The sequence below is a fragment of the Lathyrus oleraceus genome, chromosome 6 (assembly GCF_024323335.1).
Source record: "Lathyrus oleraceus cultivar Zhongwan6 chromosome 6, CAAS_Psat_ZW6_1.0, whole genome shotgun sequence".
Taxonomy (NCBI): domain Eukaryota; kingdom Viridiplantae; phylum Streptophyta; class Magnoliopsida; order Fabales; family Fabaceae; genus Lathyrus; species Lathyrus oleraceus.
The window spans coordinates 376,019,651-376,029,522 of record NC_066584.1 but is presented as its reverse complement, the minus strand read 5'-3'; positions in this window follow the sequence as shown (position 1 = coordinate 376,029,522).

Genomic DNA, 9,872 nt, shown 5'->3' with positions numbered 1-9,872 from the left:
ATTGTTTATCAAATGTTAGTTTATGTTGATGTAGCATGAATGGAATATTAAAAATATTATCTAATAAAAAGTTTCTGATGAAGATGTTTGAGTAATATACAAATAATACATAATATATAAAATATGTATAAATAGGCCCCTCACAGTAGGGATGGGAATAGGTCAAACCAGCATATAGGACCCTACAGCCTAGCCTATTTAAGGCCCGGCCAGACCAAACCTATTTATTAAAAAGTTAGACTTAGGTGTCGCATCCGCGAAAAACAACCGGCGAGACTCAAATAAAAACACAACACAGAGCCGCCACTGCGCGTTATTTATCCCAAAATAGGGAAAGGAAACGCTCAGAGAAACCTGGAAAGGAAATGGTCTTGCGACCAAAGAGAAAGGGTAAGGGAGTCGGTTACGCAAGGGGAAGGTATTAGCACCCCTCACGTCCGTCGTACTCGACGGGATCCACGTTCTAAGAAAAGAAAAAGGTTGCTAAACATCACACACACACACAAGGAACGCAGGTGGGGTTAAGAGAAGGGAGCTCGATAGGACGTCGCATCCTATGCCTACATATCTCGTCTGGAACGAGAATCAGAGCCACTGTAGTTCGGCTTACGCACGCCAAACAACACAAAACGCACAAACAGATGGCAAACATGGAGCCCGACAACCACTCGATGGAATTACGTCAGCATCCGAACCAAAACACGCACAAAACGGCAAACGTGGAGCCCGACTGCCAATCACTGGACTTACGTCGGCATCCGAACCAAACACACAATCAGATAACAGGTAAACACACACAAAAAGAAAAAAAAAGTGCCCGGAGAGGTCTCGCACGACCTCCTGCCTACATACCTCGTCTGGAACAAGGATCAGGGCGATGTAGTTCCCCCTCAAGGGGAAGAAAATCTAGCCAGAAACCAAGGGAAGACACACTACCAGGGAGCTGGACTCGAGCCTAGTGTTGTCATGCATCATTACCCTAAGTTGAGGTTTCTACCTACTTGCACAACTGCAAGCTATTCCTATCCAAGAAGAAAGCAAGCATACAAGCATACAAACAGAACAACCCAAGCATTTCAAACAAATATTCACATAGCACACACTATAACCAATCAAGTGAGGCTCACACAATGGGTTTGACTGCCGAAGCAAGTCATCTGTACATGGGTATTATTCGCTCTTAACCTTGCCATTACGAGGCTAAGGTGAAGCAGATGAAAAGTGAAGTGAGGATGAGACCTCACAGCTCTTATCCCTAACCAGGGAGAGCTTCTGACAAAGGAGCGTGGGTCCAGAATGGAGGGACCCTTCTACGCTCAAAGACTTTGACTCGATTGTGCAACAACACGAGATCTTGGATTTGTGTCCCAGTGCATCAACACACAGCCGTGTGAGCAGAGGGACGACTCACAGAATAGTGGGGGATAGATTGCATATCCCTTTGATCCACCAATTGCCTCATAGAGGTCTTTACCTGCTTGGCACAAATGTAAACATCCACAAACATCGCCTCTTAAGGAGGACTTCAGACAGTTGCCTGGCCAAGTAACAGGCCAGGTCTTCCAGACTACATGAAGAATAGAAGTCCTACCTCAAGCGGTTTAAAAACCAAGCAGCAGCAAGCAAGTTCTTAAAGAACTGTAAGCAACTAAATGTACCTGAAATCAATCAAGTATCATCAGTACTCAGACAGACAAACAATAAACAGCAAATGTTAATCAGTCAGACTATACAAACAACACAAGCACATAAATGCAAGATACAAGCTCAAGCTCAAGCTTCACAACCTACAAAACAAAGTTATATTAGTTCTCCAAAACAAACAAATTCAATTTTATTGTCTTGAATCATTCTCCTTAAGCTTTGTGCATTTCATCCTGAAAAGTCAAACCAAATGTGAGAAACTGGACCACTAGGCCAAGCCTAGGGTCCAAAAGGGAGAAAAACTCTAAACAGCAAACAATTCTCAACCAAAACCAAATTAATGCAAATAGAAAGCCAATGCAATCGATCCCATACTCATATCATTCATCATATTCATTTCATGATCAAAACAAGTCAAACTAGGTCAAATGCAACATCAAAAGTCCAAACAGCATAACTTCAATCAAAAGCATACCAAAACAATTCCAAAAATCCTCAAATAAATCACACCTAAACAGGACATATACAAGGTATAGCATGTCAATTTTCAGCTCAATTGGACAAAAGTAACTATGTCAATGAAAATCAAGAAATCCAGACACAATTATTCAAGCCAAACCATGACATCAACACATGCATTCACTTCAAAAATTCATAAGTCAATGAAAACAATTAAGAAATGAATGGGACCAAAACAGGGATGTCCTACAATTTGTCTACAACCAGCATACCAAATTTCATGTTCATCTAAAACCATATGAGGATTTCACACAAGATATACAAACATGTGTCATATGAACTTGCATAATTGACCAACAGAGATGAAAAATATCAATCAAATTGAAAATGCCATATAAAAATCCAGAAAAATTCACATAGCATCTCAACATATCCATAAACATCCATGTAAAATTTCAACTCAATCAAGCAATCATAGGCTATGCAAACAATTTCATGAAATTAACCTAACTAGGTGTGACACAAATTGTCACACCTAAGTTCAAAAAATCATATCTCACTCCACAGGTATCCAAAAACCACAAACTTTATATGTAAATCACCATCAACATGTCTATAATAAGCTCAAAATATTCCAGACATTTCTTTTAATGTATGAGCATTTCACATTGAAAATGGCAAAACATGCACAAAATACACACAAGTCAAACATCCCTAGGCCAGGTCAACTCTTCACCATGCACAACTTCTAAAATCATGCTCATAAAAAACTAGAGGAAAAATGGGAGCTATCAAAAAAACCTCATATTTTTTGGACTTTCCATTATTTTTTTATGATTTTTCTAAGTGTTAAATGAATTGTGTAATTTTATTAAGTGTTTTATTTAATTAATTGGTTCCAATGGCAATTTGGTAATTAAGCGCGCAGGAACCAAAACGCTGGCGTTTCATTTATTCGGTGGCTTCTCCTGATTGGCTAATTTTTCGCGCTAAACACAATTCAAACGCGGCCAGGAAATCAGATGGATCAAACGCAAGGATTCTCCAGAATTCTATCATCTTCATCATCGGTTTTTCCAGATTTGCCAAGAACACATGAACATCAAACCCTAACCAAAATCTACAAACTAATACTCGTTGGAAAGGTCTCAATGCGTGGAGTACGAATATCATCATAAAAACGTCCAGAAATTCACGTATCTCACGGATCGAACGAATCAAGTTTTGACATCACAACTAAAATTCAAGATAACTTGAGCTATGTTTCGTCATTTCAAAAACCAATCACATCATGATAATCCACGTCAAACACACTATAAAACGCATATAACAATTAAAGCAATGGTGAATTTCGAAATCTAACCTTGATTTGAAGGCAGTGTTGAAATCCGTGTTCTTGAGCTCCAATTTCCAAAAACAGATGCAGCAGAGGATATAGGATGTTGACTGGAGTGCTTTGCTTGGCTCGAATCAGCTTCTAGTGCAAGAAAATCCAATTCACCATGGATGCATCAAGAGTGAACAGTTGCGTTTGGTGATGATTTGGATGATGAATTCACGAAACAGTTGAAGAAGAAGATGAATGGAGATTGAAGCAAAAAGAAAATCGTGATTTGGTGGAGAATTGGAAGAGTTATGCTTCAATTTGCTTGATGTGTTCTTGAGAGGTTTTAGAGAATTTGGAGGGAAAAGAGGTTGAGATCTTGTGATTTGTGATTCTGTTAGAAGTTTGTTATGATTAGATGTTTATACCTCAGCTTAATCAAGCTCTAATCACCTTAATTAGCCAAATGCCATGTAATTAGCAAAGTGTCATTTTCAAAGGCAAGGGCAAAATGGTCTTTTCCTATGGGCTCTGTGACAGCTCATTGACAGCTCACACACTCTCAAAATGACATGTGTGAGTTGTTGCAACTTGTCCCATGGTCATTGGTTGAATATTTTGCAATTTCACTATGTCATGGCACTTTATGCATTTTTCAAGTGCATTTCAAAAGTGGCTTGACCAAATATGGCACCTTAACATGTTATGACCATTCCAACAATTTTCAAATAGCATTTGTGAGGTGTTGCAAAAATCCCCATTCCAAAATTCCCATTATTTCACAAGTTGGACCATTTTGCCCCTGGGTCTTTTAACTGTACACTTGAAATTTGACTTTTTGCATTGACCATTTTTGATGAATTCCAATTATGCACCATGAAAATACATGTCAAATGGAGTTTGTGCATAAAAAGATCACTCAATTTGGACACTCCATGTGGAAGTTATGCCCCTCTGATTATGGGTCATTTTTGAAATTGAATGGACCATAACTTGCCAACCATACATGGGATTTTCAAGTTCTTGGACTTTTTGGAAAGGTGAGAACAAGATATACAACTTTAATGTTGAACAAATTTTCATTTGAAGCTTTTTGGACACGTAATTTTGGGGTCAAAAACTTTCCATTTTTGGAAACTTCTATTACAAGTCACTTTCTATTTTTGGCAATTTTTGTTCTGACTTTATTTTCTCCATTCTTGAGCTTTGACATGTCAAATAACACTTGTTCCAACATGAATGAAGTGTATCCAACTCATTTCCACCTCCCAATCTATCAGATCATGCACAGTTGACCACAGTTGACTTTTTCAACTGATAGATGAATTTGGCAATGCATTGATCAATCTGAGCCCCAATCTTCTGATGAAATGGCTCAAGGGTGAAACCCTAGCCTCAATAATCTCAATAAAACCATAGAATGATCTCCATATACATCATAGACCCCATCTCCTGATTATGCCCTGATTGGCCCAAAGCAACTGATTAGGGTTGACCAGTGGTCAAAACCCTAATCTCAAAGAATCTTGATCACACACCTGATGATGACAAACCATGATGATGATGATGTATCACTTCAATCAAGATCAAGACCAATATCCTTTAGAACCATGAAACCCTAACTTGGACTTCCACATCCTCAGATGATTAATGACCAGTCCAATGAAACCCTAGCTTGCACATGACCTCTTATCTTCTGACCAAGACTTGGGAGGATGATTTGCACAATGTAACCACATGATATGCAATATGCAATGCTTAATGACCTAAAAAATGATATGCAATATGTTAAGCTAGTCCCAAGAGAGGAGGGCAAATTTTGAGGTGTTACAGCTGCCCCTATTCAATCCACTGTGAACCTGTCGATATGAACAGCCTCGGCTTTCAGATGATCAGGATGAAGAGTGATTGAATACCAAGAACAGACGAACAATTTGCACTCCGATGGGAAATAATCAACAACGCCTGTCAGAATCGGCGAAAAAACAGTCTTGAAGGAAAATTCGTCTGGTACGGAGAAAGCCGACCTGAAATGCCGAAACAAAACGTCGACCTGGATACCAAAATAAATGGTAACGCAGGGATAACCCATGGCCTGAACACCACATCCGCTGGGGATTATTATATCTCTTCTTTTTATGCTTTTCTTGAACCCCGAAGTTTTCTCTATTTTTATTTTCTTGGACCCCGAAATTTTCCTGCGCAAACGATCCTCGGATCTCTGCACTTGAACCCCACTCTCCTGTTTGCCAAATAATGAACCCCATTCTCCGATTTGAACCCCAGTCGCCTGACGATAACTCACGATCGCCAATGTGAACCCCGCTCTCCAGAAAATGTCGCAACATTTCCCTTTCTCCATTTGAACCTCGTCTCCAGAAAATGCCTCAACATTTCCTTTTCTCCATTTGAACCCCGTCTCCAGAAAATGCCTCAACATCTCCTTTTCTCCGTGATAATTCTGTTGGCAACGCCGGAAATAACACCAAACACCACTCTGAGGGCGACATGTCAGAGGGTATACCTTCACAAAAGGAAGGTAGCATGTGTATCTCTTCCTCAGAAGACACCTATAACGACCTCCATTGGCCTCAGCCAGAGTCCAAGGTGACACATGAACAGAAGATAATCCTGAGGACCTCATCCCGGATACATTCTTCAACTCCAATCTTCATTTGAACCCCAGAAAATGCCTCAGCATATACTCTTCTCTGATTGAACCCCAGTCTCCAGAAAATGTCTCAACATTTCCTTTTCTCCATTTGAACCCCGGAATCGCGCTGATCGCGTAACGTCTTCTGATATTATTTCCATCTCTGTCTGACGGAAACATTTTCTCCAATATCGCACTACTGGGGAGCACTGCTGATCTGACGTCATGATGCTAGACTCCTCAGAGTACCATCTTCACCATCTGATGAAACCAAACCTTCAAGCGGTAACCACGGCTTGAATCGCGCTGATCGCGTAACCTTTCCATCTCTACCCGACGGAAAAACTCCTCCAGTATCGCACTACTGGGGAAATACCTTTGATCAAATCATGAGGCCAAACTCCTCGGAGTAACACCTCTACTTCTGGTAAAACCACCTCTCAAACGGTAACCACGGCTTGAGACTAGCTTATGCGTGCAATATGATGCATGATTGATTTTTTCTGCGTAATGCTCCATAATTATGGAAATGCTACGCGATTATTTATTTTTTCTATGCAATATGCTATGCTTATTTACATGATGAATGCATAAAAAAATCCCCCTCAAGGGACTCTTCTGAGGAGTACGAGACACTCTGCTGAGGAACTCGCCATTGCTCCAACTCCACCCTGCTGGGGAATAGCACTGCTGCTGGGAAAAGGCCACCCTTGTTGGGGAAACCTCCTTTGCACCCAACCTACCCGGGGAACTGCTGGGGATAAGCACCATCAACGCTCTGTGTGGGATACAACAATTTTGACTTGCGGGGGATATCAATCCCGACTCTGCTTTGGGAAACCCTCACAGATACCCGGTGACTTCATTGGGGAACTGCTCACAGATACTCTGCTGGGAAAACAGCCACCTCCAGGCCTGGCAACTGGGGAAGCATCGATCTGACACCTGCTGGGGATAACCATCCTGACCCTGCTAGGGAAAGCGAATGCCACTCCGCTGGGGACAACCCATGCAATCCATAGGTAAAATCAACTCAGCTGGGGAGGCAGATATCGGCCTGCTACGGAAACTTGTCCAATCCACTGGTAGGATGAACACTGCTGGAGATATATTTCATTGAAACCCGCTCCACTCGGGGAATAGCCACCTTCAGACCTGGCTGCTGAGGAAATACCGTTTTACACCTGCCGGGGATAACCATCTTGACTCGGCTCGGGAATCCACAGACCTTGGATCTGCTGGGGAGTTAGTCCTCTAATTCCGCTTGGGAATTTAGCTGGGGAAATGAGAAAAGTTGGTACAGAACACCCATCGACTCGTCGAACCACGGTATCCGCCTCCCAATCTCGTATCAGCTCTCCACTTTTGAGGACTCCCAGACTCGTCTGGACCTTTTTTGCTCCATCATCTTGTATTCCCAATCGCTCCGCGCTCGACGGAAACGTACTCCTGGGATTTATACATCAATTTCAATTTTCCGACTTTGAAGAGTCTTCTTGATTAATTTCAAGGGTCGTCGGACGTCTCGTCGTCTCTTCCTACCGTCCTTTCTTCATGCACTCGTCCCTGATCGGACTCTGCGGGGAATCTCTACAAACTTTCAAATCTTCTGATTTTGAAGAGTCTTCTTGATTACCATCAAGGACCGCCGTACGTCTCAACGTCTTCATCCTTCCTTTCACATTCATTCGTCCCTGATCGGACTCCCATGGGGATCTGTTACAAAGTTTCCACATCACAACCTGCAAGTGAGTGAAGAATATCTAACAGTACCTGCAAAACAGACCGTCAGATAAAACCGTGCCCCAGGCGTGTCAAGATTTCAACACTTGGGTCACCCAACCTTCCGAATAAGATTTCAAGCTTTCAATCTTATAAACATGCATTGGAAGGGACCTGTATGTCTTAAAATGCAAAATTCTTTATCAAAATATCTGGATGTTTTTGCAATCAAAGCGGTAATGAAAACAAAAACAAAATTATTTGACTGAATATGCATTTTATTGATTGGAAAAGTGTGGCTCAAATTGAGCAATACAAAGGAAGCAATTCCTAAAAAGAGGTAATCGCGCACAAAAGGAAAAATCTATCCTAATGGCAATGTGAAACCCGTAATCTCATCGAGTTCCAACTCGGTTACACCCGATATGTCCTCAGACTCTCCGTGCTTTCTGCCTTCTGAACAAAACGATTCCGATTGATCCCTACCGGGTATTATCCATGATGCTTTAACCAAAGCAAACGATCATGACGGACGCAGTTGTTCGTTTCAATCCCTCTTTTGCCTGGACCGCCCTCTCGGGTTTTCAGTCCACCGGGATACCCTTTTTTGCCCAAGTCGCCTTTTCAGGTTTTCGACTTGCCGGGTGTACAGTTTTTTCATTTTATCCCTAATTTTTGCCCGAACCTTTCTTTCTGTTTTTGATTCGCCGGGATGCCCATTTTTGCCTAGACTATTTTATTTTTTCGTCCAGCGGGTCAATTATACGAAGTATTTTTTAACTGCGTCCGCATTCACAGGGGATGGAAAATCCTCGCCATCCATGGTCGTTAGCAACAAGGCTCCACCAGAGAAAACCTTCTTGACCACGAATGGACCTTCATAATTCGGTGTCCATTTGCCCCTTCGATCGTTTTGAGGAGGAAGGATCCTTTTCAGCACCATATCACCCACGTGATATACCTGAGGTCGTACCTTCTTGTCGAAAGCACGCTTCATCCGCTGTTGGTATAACTGCCCATGACAGATGGCTGCTAGCCTCTTTTCCTCTATCAGGCTCAACTCTTCATACTGGGTCCTTACCCATTCAGCCTCTTGCAACTTGACGTCCATCAGGACTCTCAAAGAGGGAATCTGAACCTCAACAGGTAATACAGCCTCCATCCCATATACCAAGGAGAAAGGCGTTGCCCCAGTAGATGTGCGTACTGACGTTCGATACCCATGCAATGCAAACGGCAGCATCTCATGCCAATCTTTGTAGGTTACCACCATTTTCTGCACAATCTTCTTTATATTCTTGTTGGCTGCCTCAACCGCCCCATTCATCTTTGGACGATAGGGAGAAGAATTGTGATGCTCAATCTTGAATTCCCGGCACAGCTCTGCCATCATCTTATTATTCAAATTAGAACCATTATCAGTAATGATTCTCTCGGGAACCCCATATCTGCAAATGATGTCTCTCTTGAGAAACCTGGCAACGACCTGCTTCGTCACGTTCGTATAAGAGGCTGCTTCCACCCACTTGGTGAAGTAATCGATAGCCACTAATATGAACCTGTGCCCATTCGAAGTTGTAGGCTCAATCTTTCCGATCATATCAATGCCCCACATAGCAAACGGCCATGGAGACGACATTAAGCTCAACGGATTTGGAGGCACGTGCACCTTATCAGCATAAATATGGCATTTATGACACTTCCGCACGAAATTGAAACATTGGGCCTCCATTGTCATCCAGTAATAACCTGCCCTCAACAGCTTCTTTACCATTGCATTCCCACTGGCATGGGTACCGAATGATCCCTCGTGAACCTCTTTCATCAATTGGCTTGCTTCTCTATCATCAACACATCTGAGCAAGACCCAATCAAAATTTCTCTTGTATAGAACCCCATCCTTATTCAGGTAGAACACCATGGCCAACCTCCGCAGAGTCTTTCGGTCCCTTTTCGATGCTCCCTCAGGATACTCTTGAGTCTCCAAATAGCGCTTGATATCATAATACCACGGCTTCTCATCATCAGACGCTGTATCAACAGCAAACACATAAGCCGGTCTATCCAGAC